Source organism: Chiloscyllium plagiosum, unplaced genomic scaffold (genome assembly GCF_037043375.1).
Source record: "Chiloscyllium plagiosum isolate Xiang-an unplaced genomic scaffold, Cpla_swu_hap1 HiC_scaffold_35, whole genome shotgun sequence".
Classification (NCBI taxonomy): Eukaryota; Metazoa; Chordata; class Chondrichthyes; order Orectolobiformes; family Hemiscylliidae; genus Chiloscyllium; species Chiloscyllium plagiosum.
The window spans coordinates 10,988,675-11,003,887 of record NW_028270173.1 but is presented as its reverse complement, the minus strand read 5'-3'; the positions used below and the strand labels follow the sequence as shown (position 1 = coordinate 11,003,887).

Genomic DNA, 15,213 nt, shown 5'->3' with positions numbered 1-15,213 from the left:
ATTCCTTCACTGTTGCTTAGTCAGAATCCCAAAACTCACTCCCTGATGGCATTGTGAGTCTACCTACAGCACATGGACTGCAGCGGTTCAAGAAGGCAGCTCACCATCACCTTCTCAAGGGCAACTCAGGACTGTCAACAAATACTGCACATTCAACATTGCCCATGTCCCACAAGTGAATTAACAAAGTTGTCACTCAGAGGTGTAAGAACATGAAGGGGAACAGCAGCATTTCTGTCACTTACAGGGTTAAAATGTAATCTCTTCCCCTCCTCCTTCCAGCCACTCCCACTGTCAACACTCCATGGACTTTCACCCTGAGCACTTTTGTTCCAATTTTCTCCTTCAGTCCCTTCACTCTGTTTCTCCCGACCACTGCTCCACATTTCATTTTGATATGAAACAGTGGATGGGAAATTGATTAATGTCCAATAATAACTTCTCAAGTCTTCCGTCGAATTTCACCAGGAACCTTTGAACTGAATGTGTTCATAAAAGCAATCACATTGAAACTGAAAGCAGTTTGACTCAGGAAGTGCTGAGGGTGAAAATGGATTCCACACAACAGGTCCAGAGTTTGACCAAGGAGGTAATTTGTCCCATTTGTCTGAAATTATTAACTGATCTGGTTCCACTGGATTGTGAACACAACTTTTGCCACTCCTGTATCACCCAGAGTTGGGAAAAGCAGGAGATAAACTCCTGCCCGGAATGGAGACAGGAGTTTCCAGAAAGAAACCTCAGAGGCAGCCGGGCCTTAGCGAATCTGGCCGAGAAAGCACGAACATTAAATCTGAATCTGCAAGAGAAGGAAAGTAAACATCACTGTGAGGAACATCAGGAAGAACTGAAGCTGTTTTGTGAAACTGACAAGAAATTGGTCTGTGTGATTTGTAGAGATTTCTGGGAACACAGGGAGCACCACTTCATCCTGGTTAAAGAAGCTGTTGGAATCTACAAGGTAAAAGGAAACAGATTCCATCCCCTGATTGTTTCATCACATTTTCACGGTCTAACACTTTTACTTTCTGATTTTCTTCCCCCAAATCCCAGGATCGAGTGAAATTTTCTTTGGAATCTCTCACAGAGAGGAAATCAGCGGCTCTAGAAATGGAGCAGCAGCAAAAACAGAAGATTTCAAAAATTCAGGTAAAATCTCCCAGAGCTGATTTTCAAAATTTGATTTGTTCATTTGTTTTTTTTTGCAGAAACATATTGTGTTTATATTTCCCCTGACAGGAGGAATCCAGCAGCCTGCAGACCCACATCAAATCCGAGTTCACTAAAATGCACCAGATGCTGACTGAGAAAGAGCAGAGTTTACTCCGAGATCTCAGAGAACAAGAGGAAAACATTCTCAAACCAATGGAGCGAAATCTCCGTAAAATTCAAGATAATTTAAATTCTCTTCAGGAGAAACTCTCAACGTTGGAGAAACAGTTGGAACGAAAAGACAGTGGTATTTCTGAAGGTGAGGGATTATATTTCAGATTAGTTCAGTGAAAGTGACTGTGAACAGTCCCAACATGATGCAGACACCCATCCTCCTTCATTCCCCCTGTCACTATCTCCCTCTGCTCCTTCCTCCCTCATGGTTTTCCCTACTTTCCTGTTTATACATTTGTGTCAATCACACTGTGTGACAGTGGATTCCATACTTCCATCACTTTCTTGATCACAATATTTCTCCTGAACTCCCCATTGGGTTTATTTGTAATTAGATTATGTTCATATATTCCAGTTTTCAGGTTCTTTAGAAATGGAAACATGTTGACTAAATCTATAGGATCAATCCTTTTCATAATTGCCAGCTTTCAAGTCAGATATTTACTTCAGAAAAATACATTAATGTTTCCTTCAATCCTTTACAGTGGTTTGAATTTTTTGACCTTCTCCTGCTCTTCAATATCCTTTCTGTTACATCCTCTTTCTATTCCATGTCTGCAATAATAAGAATTGACAATGCTCAGCAGGTTGTAACAATGTGAGTGCAATTGCTGCTTTTTAGATATGGACAGTCAGTCTCTGTCAACTCAGATTGGTGTTCTGTTTGTTTCAGGAGGAAGCATCTCAGAAGAGGAGGTAGAACATGTACTTTACTGAAACTCAGTAAAATTACTCAGGGAAGTGTTTGTGATGAACTTACAACAATCATTTTGTTTTGTTTGCAGGATTAGTGATAATAGTAATGAGCTCTCACTAACAGATGGTGTCCTGTCTCCTGGAAATTTCAACATTGTTTTACCATTTCCTGTGTGGAACGAAATGCTGGAAACTATTAAACCTGGTAAAACTCAGATAAGTTGCTTTGTTTTGATTCCTATATTAAAATTTGGATTGTCATGTGTATAAACATTAACGATAGTATAATTAATGCTCAGTTATAAAGAAAGCTGGATAATAATGGCTTTCACTGTCAATGACATCGACACAATATTTGGCTTGGAGCTCTCCCAAAAGTGAAGTCAACAGGAATTGGGAAAAACTCTCCACTGGTTGGAGTGAAACTGAGCACAAGGGAAGATGAGTGTGATTGTTCAAGGTCAATCATTTCAGCTAAAGGACATTTCCGTAGGAATTCTCAGGGTAGTGTTTTTGCCAGAAATCTTCAGCTGCTTTCCCCCTATATTGGGGAGGGGGAGGAGGCGGAGATATTCTCTAACAATAGGACAATATTCTGCCCCATTTGAGAAAGAAACTGACACCACAGTGAACCTGCACAGTTACTGCCTTTGTTATTTGAATTCATGTATCGCTGGACATCGGAGTGAATATGGGAAAATTAACAAACAGTGAAATTCACAACTGATCTTGGAGGAACTGTTTGGGTGTAGTCACAGCATAGAAACAGATACGTGAACAGATTTAAGTGTGGCCTACAGAAAGTCTGCAGTAGCGAGTAGAGTGGGTTCTTTTTGGATTATATGTTTTTTGAGATATGTCTCTTGATTAAACTGAAAATACAAATAACTATTAATTTAACCTGAAGCAGTGTTTTGTAGAGGAATAAGATGGTGTTACTTTCTGGGTCTGTAGATTGTGAAGAAGCAAAAATGGCCTTTAATAGAGTGATATGCACTTCTTGTCAGATGTGGGAGTTTAAGGAGTGTTTAAGGGTTATTGTGGATTTTATCTGCAATAAATTCAGTGATTTGCAAATCCTGTCAGATTTAATGGATTGGTTGGAGCGACAGTTAGAAGCAATGAGGAATTTACAAGAGCAAGGGGATGTGATGAATGGCAGTTAAATGAAGGGGGAAAAGTCGCAGATACAGTCAAATAGATAGGTTAACTCCTGCAAAGGTCAGAGAGGTAGGCAGCTAGTGCAGGAGTCTTTTGTGGTAATCCCTATTTCAAACAAGTATGCTGTTTTGGAAAATATAGGGGGTGATGGATTCACAGGAGAACGTAGCACGAACAGCCAAGTTTCTGTCATTGAGACTGGCTCTAACGCAATAAGGGGTACGTTGGCTTCCAAGAGATCAATTGTGTTAGGAGTCTCTCTAGTCCGAGGTACAGACAGGTGTTTCTGTGGCCAGCAGCAAAAAATCAGAATGGTGTGTTGTTTCCCTGGTGCCAGGATCAAGGATGTCTCAGAGAGGGTGCAGAATGTTCTCACGGGGGAGAGGGGCCAGAAAGAGGTCATTGTCCACATTGGAACCAACGACATAGGAAGGGAAAATGTTGAGATTCTGAAGGGAGATTACAGAGAGTTAGGCAGGAATTTAAAAAGGAGTTCCTTGAGAGTGGTAATATCTGGATTACGCCCGGTGCTACGAGCTAGTGAGGGCAGGATTTTTGTGTTTTGTGTCTCCTTTTCTTCTCTCTCCCTTTCTTCTCTCTCTTTCTTCTCTCTCCCTTTCTTCTCTCTCTCAGCTCAGAACCTTCTCTCTTTTTCCTCTCTCTCTCTTTTTCTACTCTCTCTCTCATCTCTCTCCCTCTCTCTTTCCTCTCTGTCTTTTTTTTTATCTTCTAACTCCTCAATCCTAATTTAAGATTTTCTACCTCTACTACACTTGTCTGTTTCTCTGACACACCTAAGTATTTGAGTAACTCCTTTACAATGTCAGCTTCACTTTTGTCCTCGGTTAAACCCAAATCTAACTTATTTGCTAATTCTAAAAGTATGGCCTTTTTCTTTCCTTCTAAACTTTCTTGACAAATTTGAGAATCACTTTCAAATCCCAGAACCTCTTTCGCAATTTGAAGAGCCATTTCTCTCACTTTTAAATTAACCAATCACAAGTCACTGAAATTAAACAAATTGTCGCACCTATGTTTTATTTAAAGATCTGGGATAATAACCTGTAAGTGTTTAAATCTACTGGGCTTTCTCATACCCCAAATCTATTCAAATCTGTCTAAACCTGTTCAAACCACGAATCTGAGACACAAACTGTTCAAATCCTGGTAACGAGCCCCCAAACTGTTACAACACAGGGTAAACCCCTCTGCTAATTTAAACCAGCAACATAGAAAAGATTCACCTGTGTCCTAACACTTGGTTAAGTCTTTTGACTTGGTCTTGGTAGATGTCTGGTCAACTCTCCAACCCGATTCCATTGCCTTCCTCTTTGTGAGGCCTGGGGTTAGAGTGTCCAGAATTGACCACCTCTACATTTCCAGGGTGTACGTCTCCCATGTTCCGAAGGTCTCCATGTGACAGGAACTGCTCTCTGATGACAACCTGGTGTCGGGGAGAGCTTGTTCCATTCAGCGTCAGGGTGAGGTCGGTGTACTGGCCCTTTAATAACTTGCTTCTGGAGGAGGAGCGGCTCTGGGGGTCATTTTGTCACTTCTGGACCGGCTGGAGGAGGAGTGGAGGGGTTGGGGTTGGGGTTGTGCTTCCTTTCCTTGAGGCTATGGTGGGATGTGGGCAAGGCTCATGCCCATCTCTCTGTCAGAAGTTTGTGTGAGGGTCAGTGAGGAAGAGGCAGAAATCCAGGATCGAGGGGTTGGAGAAGGACCTGCTCAACCTGGAGTCACGTCTCAGTCAGCCCGATGTGGACCCAGCCCTGTGGGGGGTGTATGAAGAGAAGAAGGCCGCGCTCCGGGATCTGCAGCTCACTGGGCCCCGCAGTGTGTACGTGAGATCACAGATCCAGTTCCTTCAGGATCCTGACCCAGGGCTCCCCCTTCTTCTACTCGCTGGGAAAAGGGCCCGGGATCCACCAGCAGCTCCTTGTGCCAATGACAGATCCCTCGTCTTGGATCCGGAGGGAATCAGGGCCCAAGTGAGGGCCTATTATCGGGCTGTCTTCTCTCCGGATCCGTCCAGTGAGGAAGCTCGCAGAGTTCTGTGGGAAGAGCTGTGGCAGGTCAGCCCTGAGGGCGCCGAGAGGCTCGATGCCCCTCTGAGGTTGGAGCTGACCCGTGCCCTCGACTATCTTTCCGGGGCAAGTCCCCGGGGCTGGACGGGCTGACCGTGGGGTTCCTCAGTGCATTCTGGGATATCCTGAAGGAATGTGTCGCCACCGGAGAGATGTCCCTTTCTTGGTGCAGGACCGTCATCACTCTGTTGCCTAGGAAGGGGATATCTGTTTGTTAAAGAATTGGTACCCGGTTTCCCTCCTCAGCACAAACTGCAAAATCTTCACCAGGGCACATTCGACTCCCCTTGGCACCTCGGGACTCTGTCAGCTTTCGGGTTTGGGACATGTTTTGTTGCTGAGATCTGAGTTCTGTACGCCACCGCGGAGTGCCCAGTGAAGGTTAACGGGTCCCTGACGGTGCCCCTACGCTGTGGGAGAGGAGTGTGTTAGGGCTGGCCCCTGTCCACCCAGCTTTATTCTCTCTGTGTGGAGCCATTCCTGTGCCTCTTGTGTGAGCGGCTTTCAGGTTTTGCTCTGCGCAGGCCGGGGCTGGAGGGGATTTTTCTGGCTTCCACCAATACTGTGTTCCACATGGTCACAGACCCAGCTGACCTGTGGAGGATGTGCGAGTGCCAGCTGGTGCAGGTTCATAGTTCCTTAAAAGTGGAATTGCAGGTAGACAGGGCAATGAAAAAGGCGAAAGTGAGGACTGCAGATGCTGGAGATCAGAGTCAAGATTAGAATGGTGCTGGAAACGCACAGCAGGTCAGGCAGCATCCGAGGAGCCAGACAATCGACATTTCGGGCAAAAGCCCTTGAAGAAGGCATCTGGTATGCTTGCCTTTACTGCTCAGTGCCTTGAGTAAAGGAGTTAGGATGTCATGTTGTGGCTGTACAGGACATTGATTCGGTCACTTTTGGAATACTGCATTCAATGGACTCCCTGCGATAGGAAAGACATTGTGGGACTTGGAAGGGTTTATACAAGGCTGACAGAACGCTGCCTGCTTTGGGGCGTTTGAACTATAAGGAGAGACTGAATCAGCCGGGGCTATTTTCCCTGGAGCGTCTGAGGATGAGGGGTGACCTTTTTCAGTTTTATAAAATCACGAGGAACATGGATAGGGTAAACAAACAAGGCTTTCTCTCAGTAGGGGAGTCCAAAGCTAGAGGGCATTAGTTTAAGGTGAGGGTGTTAAAGATTTAAAAGGGATTTAAGGGTCAACGTTTTCACATACCCTGCCACCTGTGTATAGAATGAGCTGCCAGATGAAGTGGTGAATGCTGGTACAATTACAACATTTAAAAGGCATTGAAATGGGGAGATGAGTAGGAAGGGTTTGGAGGGATATGGGCCAAGTGCTGGCAAATGGAATCAGATTAATTGAGGATATCTGATCAGCAGATGTTTGTTTCCGTGCTGTACAACTCTATGACTCTAAATTCTTCAGTCTATTTATTATTTCTGTTTCCAGAGTGGAAGGGAATTTATGAATGTGAAAGTGAGTTCAACACTTATTTTTTAACACACAGGAAGGAAAGAAACTCAAAAGCTAACAACTCAAAGCAATGTCCATGTGAAAATCCCATGTGAACATTGTACATCAGAAACAGGAGCAGGAGTGACCCCGAGAGCTTGCCCTGTCATTCATAAAGATGGCGGCTGATCTGATTGTGACCTTAACTCCATTTTCCTGCCTGACTCCCACAACCTTCAACTCCCTCATTGATCAAAAACCTGTTTAACTCAGCTTCCAATATATTCAATGAACTGGGCTCCACTGCTCCCGAGGGGGAGAGAATTCCAAAAATTAATGATCCCGAGACACAAAATCCCTCCCCATCTCCATGTTAATTGGCAGGGCCCTTACTTTGAAACTCTGTCCCTGGTTCCAGGTTCCCCCACGATGGGAAACAGCCTCTCAATGTCTACTCTGTCAACACCTTCACCATCTTATACATTTCAATAAGAACCTCTCGTTCCTCTAAACTCCAATGAGTACAGCCCCAGCCTGAAACCTTCCATCACAAGGGAACTGCTTCATCCCAGGAACCAACCGAGTGAACATTCTCTGACCTGTCTCCACTGTTTCAATAAAGCTCTTTCTCAATGGTCCTGACTTCAGTCTAACTAGTGCCATTGATGACATTGGATTTCAGGAGGTTTAATTGGTAATTTGAGATCAGATTCAGCATTTCCACTTCCAATTTTGTGAAAACACATCTCACTCCCCCATGATATTGGAAAATAATGAATGACAGTGGGACTCCCACAAACAGGAGCTTGTTCTCACTGAGGCAGCTGGAGCTATAATCCATTGTCATAGAGTCATAGTGTCATAGACATGTACAGCATGGAAACAGACCCTTCGGTCCAATCCGTCCATGCCGATCAGATATCCCAACCCAACCTAGTCCCACCTGCCAGCACCCGGCCCACATCCCTCCAAACTCTTCCTATTCATATACCCATCCAAATGCCTCTTAAATGTTGCAATTGTACCAGCCTCCACCACATCCTCTGGCAGCTCATTCCACAAATTGGGTGTAAACTGAGAGAAAAAGCTTGAATAAAGTTTGAAGAAACATCCCCCTCCCCCCCACACACACATATCCCCTGTCCCCCACCACGCACACATCCCCCTCTCCCCCAAACCCCCTCTCCCCCACCCACACACCCCCTCCACCCCCCACACATATACCTCACCCCTAACCCACAAATCTCCCTCCCCATCCCACACACACACCCCTCCCTTCCCCCCCACACACATATCCCCTTCCCCCATACACACATCCACTCCTCCTCAAACACACAATCCCCCTCCCCATACACATCCTCACCCTCCCCTCTCCCCGCACACATCCCCCTGCCCCTGCACACATTCCCCCTGCCCCCACACACATCCTCCACTCCCCTGTACACATTCCTCCTCCCCTACCCTCCACACATGTCACCCTCTCCCCTCACCCCTGCACACGTCCGCCTCTCCCCACCCCCGCATACATCCCCCTCTTCCCTCTCCCCAAAGCACACACTTCACCTTCTCCCCCATGCACACGTCCTCCACTTCTCCCCACGCACACATCTCCCTCTCCCCCACACACTCCTCCCCCTCTCTCTCGCACTCCTCCCCCTCTCCCCCCACGCACTCCTCCCCCTCTCCCCCCATGCACACCTCCCCCTCTCCCCCCACGCACACCTCCCCCTCTCCTCCCCCTCTCCTCCACGGACAGACATCCTCCTTTCCTCCGCGTACAAATATCCCCCTCCCCCACACACATACATTCACCTCTCCCCTCTGCCCACCGTGCACGCCGAGCCCTCTCCTCCCCACCCACACCTACCCTCTCTCCACCACGCACCTCCCCGTCTCCCCCCCCAGAAACATCCCGCTCCCCCTCCCCTGCACATATCCCGCTCCCCCCTTCCCCGCACACATTCCCGTTTCCCCTCCCCCGCACATTCCCCTCTCCCCTCCCCTGCACACATCCCCCTCTCCCCTCTCCCCACACACATTCCTCTCTCTCCCCCGCACACATTCCCCTTTCCCCTCCCCTCCCCTCCCCCCACACAAATTCCCCCCTCCCCCCAACACACATTCCCCTCTCTCCACACTCCCCAGCACATATCCTCATCTCCCCTACACATATCCCACCTCCCCCCGCATACATCCCGCTTTCCCCTCTCCCCGCACACATCCCCCTCTCCCTTCCCCCCCCCCCCCCCCACACACACACATCCCTCCCCCACAGACCCATACCCAGGGACTGTCTCTAATTCCCTGTGTTTCTCTCCCAGTCTCTGTGACCCTGGATGTGGAAACAGCGAATCCCTGCCTCAAGATCTCTAAGGATCTGAAGAGTTTGAGACGTACCGGGGCCTGGAGGGGTCTCCCTGACACCGAGAAGAGGTTTACAGACTGTCTCTGTGTCCTGGGGTCAGAGGGATTCACATCAGGGAGACATTACTGGGAGGTGGAGGTGGTGGGGAATCGGGGCTGGAATCTGGGAGTAGCCTCAGTGTTTGTGGAGAGGAAGAGATGGGTCAGTCCGATTCCGGAGAATGGATTCTGGACCATGGCGCGGGATGAGGATCAGTTTTATATAAACTCTTCTCCTCAATCCCCTCTCCCTGTCGATCTGATCCCCAGGAAAGTGGGAGTTTATCTCAGTTATGAATCTGGGACAGTTTCATTTTACAACGCGGACACCAAGTCCCATCTCCACACCTTCACTGGGAATAAATTCACTGGGAAACTTTATCCTTTCTTCACGGTTTGGGGTTTAAACAAATTTCTGCGAATCAGCTGTTAAAGGGGCGGGGCCTCCCTGACCTCACAATGACCCCCGGGTTTAGGGTCTGGGTCAGGGATTGGGGTCAGAAACCTCCCATTGACAACAGGATGTTACTGAATGTGTTATTGAATTCTGAGATTATACTTTGTAACATCACAACCAAACTGTCAATAAATCAGATACAAATATAAATGTCAGATGGTGAAAATAAAAAGTAAATTAAATATCTTCTGTCTCTCCTTCCTTCATTTACTCCCTGCTTCAGTCCCATCCTCCATCTCTTCACCTGTTTCCCAGTCTGGAGCTGGGATTTCTCTGTGTTTCTCACTCTGCACCCAGAACATGAAATCCTGAGGGAGAAATCCAAACACTGAAGGGTGGCAAAGCTGCATTTACATAGCATCCTCTATTGAATTCTTTGTATCTTTGGGAAGGGGAATTACACACAATCCACTCTATCCCAGGATATGCTGTATCCCCAATGTTTAACTGTCTCTTAACTCTGGTTCTCTGTGCACAGATGCTGTCTGACCTGCTGAAGATTTGCAGCATTTTCTGATTTTATTTCTGATTTTCAATGTCCCCAGGATTTGGTTGTGTGTCACTGCCATCTGCTGGATGTAATTGTTATTGAATTATATTGGCCACAGTACCAGTTCCTGCCAGGCGAAGGCGGTCCTGCACCGTGTTTCTGAAAAGGCTCCGAGACCAAAGCTATAGCCTCTGCGAGAGCCCGCCCCACAGGCCAGGTGGAGGTGGAGGGGGGGTGCGTCATGAATCCAGTCAGGGTGACTGTGAAGAAGGTGGAGGAAGGATCACTATTTAACCGGACCTTCTTCCTGAAGAGAATCCTCCTGGATTGCTGCGGGTTCCAAGCAGCAGATATTCGAACGGACCTCAGGGGCCAAGGTAAACCGAGGCAAGAGCGAGGCCATGCTCTTCGGGAACTGGGCCGACCAATCCTCGATCCCCTTCACCATCAGGACCGACCACCTGAAGGTGCTGGGTATTTGGTTCGGAGGGGCTGGGGCATGCGCCAAATCTTGGGAGGAGCGTATCAGCAAAGTGAGGCAGAAGCTAGGCAGATGGAAGCTACGGTCGCTCTCCATCGCGGGAAAAAACCTGGTCATCAGGTGTGATTTGCTATTGCTATTATACGCGGCACAGGTCTGGCCTATTCCCAGAACCTGTGCCGCTGCAGTCACCCGGGCCATCTTCCAGTTTATATGGAGGTCAAAGATGGACCGGGTCCGAAGGGACACACTGTATAAAGATCTGGGCAACGGGGGAAAAAAATACACCCAATGCCACCCTCACCCTGATGGCCACCTTTGTGTGTGGCTGCATCAAGCTGTGCGTGGATCCCCGGCACGTAAACACCAAGTGTCACTACGTACTGAGGTTCTACCTGTCCCCGGTGTTGCGAAGGATGGGCCTGGCCTCGCTGCCGCGGAACACTCTGAGTAGTTGGACCGTTCCGTATCACCTGTCCTTCGTGGAGAAGTTTATGAAGAACATCACCTTTGACCACAAGTCCATTAGGAAGTGGTCAGCACGTAGTGTCCTTGAGACCCTTCGGGAAAAGGAGAGGGCGGATCCTATCGAGCGGTTCCCTGAGCAGACTGTCAAAGCCATTTGGCAGAATGCCTCATCGCCAGAACTTTCCAACAAGCACCAAGACATGGCTTGGCTGGTGGTGAGAAGGGCTCTGCCTGTGAGATCCTTTATGCACGCCCGGACTCTCAGCCGCACCGCACACTGCCCTCGAAGCGGCTGCGGGGGGGAAACGAGACTGTCACACACCTCCTTCTGGAATGTGGCTATGCAGAGAAAGTCTGGAGAGGAATGCAGTGGTGTTTGTCGAGGTTCGTCCCGAGCAGCGCCGTGACACGGGACTCCGTGCTCTACGGTCTGTTCCCTGGGACGCACACCGAGACGAACATCAACTGTGCCTGGAGGATCATCAACTCGGTGAAGGACGCTCTCTGTGTGGTCCGAAACCTGCTGATCTTCCAGCTGAAGGAGTTGACCCCGACTGAGTGTTGCAGACTGGCACATTCCATGGTCCAGGACGACGTGTTGAGGTTCGCGCTGAAGCTTGGGGCAGCTGCCGCCAAGGCGCGGTGGGGAAAGACCACTGTGTAAAGTCTGCCTGCCTAACGAAGAGCAGGGGGCCCATGCAGTCATTTGGGCTCTGCTGACGCCTCAGCTAATCATATGGGCATATGATCAAAAAATGTACAGACCTGTATAAAAATGATAAGTTTTGATCTCTGTATGTAAATGTTTACATACATATGGCATGACCAATTGTACAGACCATCAAATTATTTATGAATAAAGTATATTTTTGGAAAAACAAAGAAAAGATATTTTCTATCTGCAGGATTTCCCCAGCGGGGGTACTTCGACATGACCTTCAGGAGTGTGAAGCAATGGGAGTGTCTCCTGAAGGTATTTGAGGAGCAAGGCGGTGAGGGTCCCCTCTCCGTCCTGTCTGTGGCTCCATTGTTCATTCTCCCTGCACAGAGGAGCCGTGTCTCGTTCACCCTCCCCACCTTATCCCTGTAATCTCCTGTCTCACAACACTCCGAGGTGTTGGAGCCTAATTCCCGGCCTACACTTTTCATCCTCCCGACCCAGTTTTCCTCCTTTAAGACAATCCTGTGTCTTTGACCATGTGTTTGGCTCATCTGTCCAAACATCTCTGTCTGTGGCCTCATAATCCAAAGGGACAGACTCATGATCTGGGGACATGGGGTTGAACCAAGGCAGCTGGTGAAATGTGAACAAGAATCTGGAATCAATGGACCCTATTTTGATGTAGGTCAGTGAGTGACAGAGGGATAGAGGCTCAGTCCGAGTTCATATGTGGGTGATACTGGTTTTGGATGACATGAAGCTGACACAGAGTAGAGGGTGACATGTGCCTCTCCAGTCAGAGGCTCAGACACTAACAGTGAGATGTCAGAATGGTGTGTTGCCTCCCTGGAGCCAGGATCAAGGATACCTCGGAGAGGGTGCAGAGTATTCTCACAGGGGAGTGGGACCAGCAGGAGGTCATTGTACACATTGGAACTAATGACATAGGAAGGGAAAAGGATGAGATTCTAAAGGGACAATATCGGAAATTAGGCAGGAATTTAAAAAGTAGGTCCTCGAGGGCAGGAATATCTGGATTACTCCCGGTGCTACGAGCTAGTGAGGGCAGGAATAGAAGGATGGAGCAGATGAATGTGTGGCTGAGGAGATGGTGCAGGGGAGAAGGATTCACATTTTTGGATCATTGGGATCTCTTCTGGGGTTGAAGTGACCTGTACAGGAAGGACAGATTGCAACTGAATTGGAAAGGGACTAATATACCTGCAGGGAGATTTGCTGGAGCTGCTCGGGGGATATTAAAACTAGTGAGGGGTGGGGGACCCAGGGAGATAGTGAGGAAAGAGATCTGTCTGAATCTGGTACAGTTGGGAAAAGGAACAAGTAAAACAGTCAGAGCAGGCAGGAAAAAAGCAGAGAACAAGGTAGGACAGATAAATTAAACTGCATTTATTTCAATGTAAGAGACCGAACATTGAAGGCAGATGAACTCAGAGCATGGTTAGGAACATGGGACTGGGATATCATAACGATTACAGAAACATGGCTCAGGGGTGGACAGGACTGGCAGCTTTGTGTTCCATGGTATAGATGCCAGAGGAGGAATAGAAAGAGGGATAAGAGAGAATGGGGAGAGGCATTTTTGATCAGGGATAACATTACAGCTGTATTTAGGATATTCCTGGGAATATATTGAGGGACGTTATTTGGGAACAGAAAAATAAGAATGGGATGATAACCTATTGGGATTGTACTATAAACCCCTCCAATAGTCAGTGGGAAATTGAGAAACAAACTTGCAAGGATATGTCTGTTATCTGTAAGAATAATAGGGTGGTTATGGCAAAGGATCTTGACTTCCCACAGACTGGGACTGCCAAAGTGTTAAGGGCTTAGATGGAGAGGAATTTGTTCAGTATGCACAAAGAAATTTTCTGATTCAGTATATGGATGTACCGACTAGAGAAGGAGCAATGCTTGACCCAATACTGGGAGATAAGGCAGGGCAGATGACTGAGGTGTCAGTGGGGAGCACTTTTGGGCCCAGCAACTATAATTCTATTGGTTTTATAATAGACGTGGAAATGGAAAAGGATAGACCAGATTGAAAAGTTAAAGTTTAAATTGGAAGAAGGCCAATTATGATGGATTTTGGTAAGAACTTACAAAAGTTGATTGGGGGCAGATATTTGCAGGGAAAGGGACGGCTGGAAAATGGGAAGCCTTTAAAACTGGGATAACGAATGTCCAGAGACTGAATGATCCTGTCAGGGTGAAGGACAAGGCTGGTAGATGTAGGGAATGCTGGATGATGAGAGAAACTGAGGTTTTGGTGAAGAAAAAGAAGGAAGCATTTGTCAGTGATCGAGTGAATTCTTAGAAGAGTAAAAGGTGGCAGGAGTACACTTAAGAGGGAAATCAGGAGGGAGAAAGGGGACATGGGATAGCTTTGGCAAATAGGGTTAAGGAGAATCAAAAGGGATTCTACAAACACATGAAGGACAAAAGAGTAACAAGGGAGAGAACAGGGCCCATAAAAGATCAACAAGGCCACCAATGTGTGGGACCACAGGAGATGGGAAAGATATTATTTCATCAGTTACTGCGGGGAAGGATTTGGGCGACAGAGAACTTGGGGAAATAAATAGTGACATCTTGACACTACAGAGGAGGAGGTGCTGGACGTCTTAAAGCAGATAAATCCCTGGGACCTGATCCAGTGTATCCTCGAACTTGAGAGGAAGCAAGGGAAGTGATTGTTGGGCCCATTGCTGAGATGTTTGTGTCATCAATAGCCACAGGCGAGGTGTCGGAAGACTGGAGGTTGGCTAATGTGGTGCCACTGTTTAAGAAAGTGGTAAGGAAAAGCCAGGGAACTATAGACCAGTGAGCCTGACATCGGTGGTGGGCAAGTTGTTGGAGGGGATGCTGAGGGACAGAATTTACATGTGTTTGGAAAGGCAAGTACTCATTAGGGATAGTCAAGATGGCTTTGTTACAGCTACAGAGAAGGTGCAGAGAGAGCGATCGACATTAACATTCGAGTGCCTGATGATATATCTCATCCCATTTTCCATTTCATTCCACCAAGATCAGGTTTGGTCTATAGTGGGTGTTCAATCCCACAACTCTGTTTGATGCCTCCATCCCAAGATGAATATTAACCCCAATGGGTTTGTGGTACCATACAAGGACTCGCTATGTTGGTCATCATGTTCCCTGTCCAACACTGAGCACAGTTTTGCTCTCCACATTGAAGGAAATGTATTCCTGCATTGGAAGCTGTCGAGTGAAGATTCATGAAATATTCCCTGGGATTGGGAGGTTGCCTGTGAGTCAAGATTAGAGTGGTGCTGGAAAAGCACAGCAGATCAGGTCGCATCCGAGGAGCAGGCAAATCGACATTTCGGGCAAAAGCCCTTCATCAGGAAGGGGGTGAAGGGGGAGTAAAGTCTTTGGAGTTTAGGAGAATGAGGGATGACCTTATTGAGATATTGATGTTTCT

The 15,213-nt window shown here is 47.5% G+C and overlaps 1 pseudogene across 1 annotated transcript; it reads left to right on the top strand.

Moving 5' to 3' along the window:
* The first annotated feature begins 314 nt into the window (after positions 1–314).
* LOC122545930 (zinc-binding protein A33-like) lies at positions 315–9,836 on the top strand (annotated as a pseudogene). Its single transcript, XR_015753021.1, has 6 exons — positions 315–961; positions 1,054–1,149; positions 1,240–1,471; positions 2,060–2,082; positions 2,172–2,287; positions 9,112–9,836. The product of XR_015753021.1 is annotated as a zinc-binding protein A33-like (transcript).
* Positions 9,837–15,213: the final 5,377 nt, after the last annotated feature.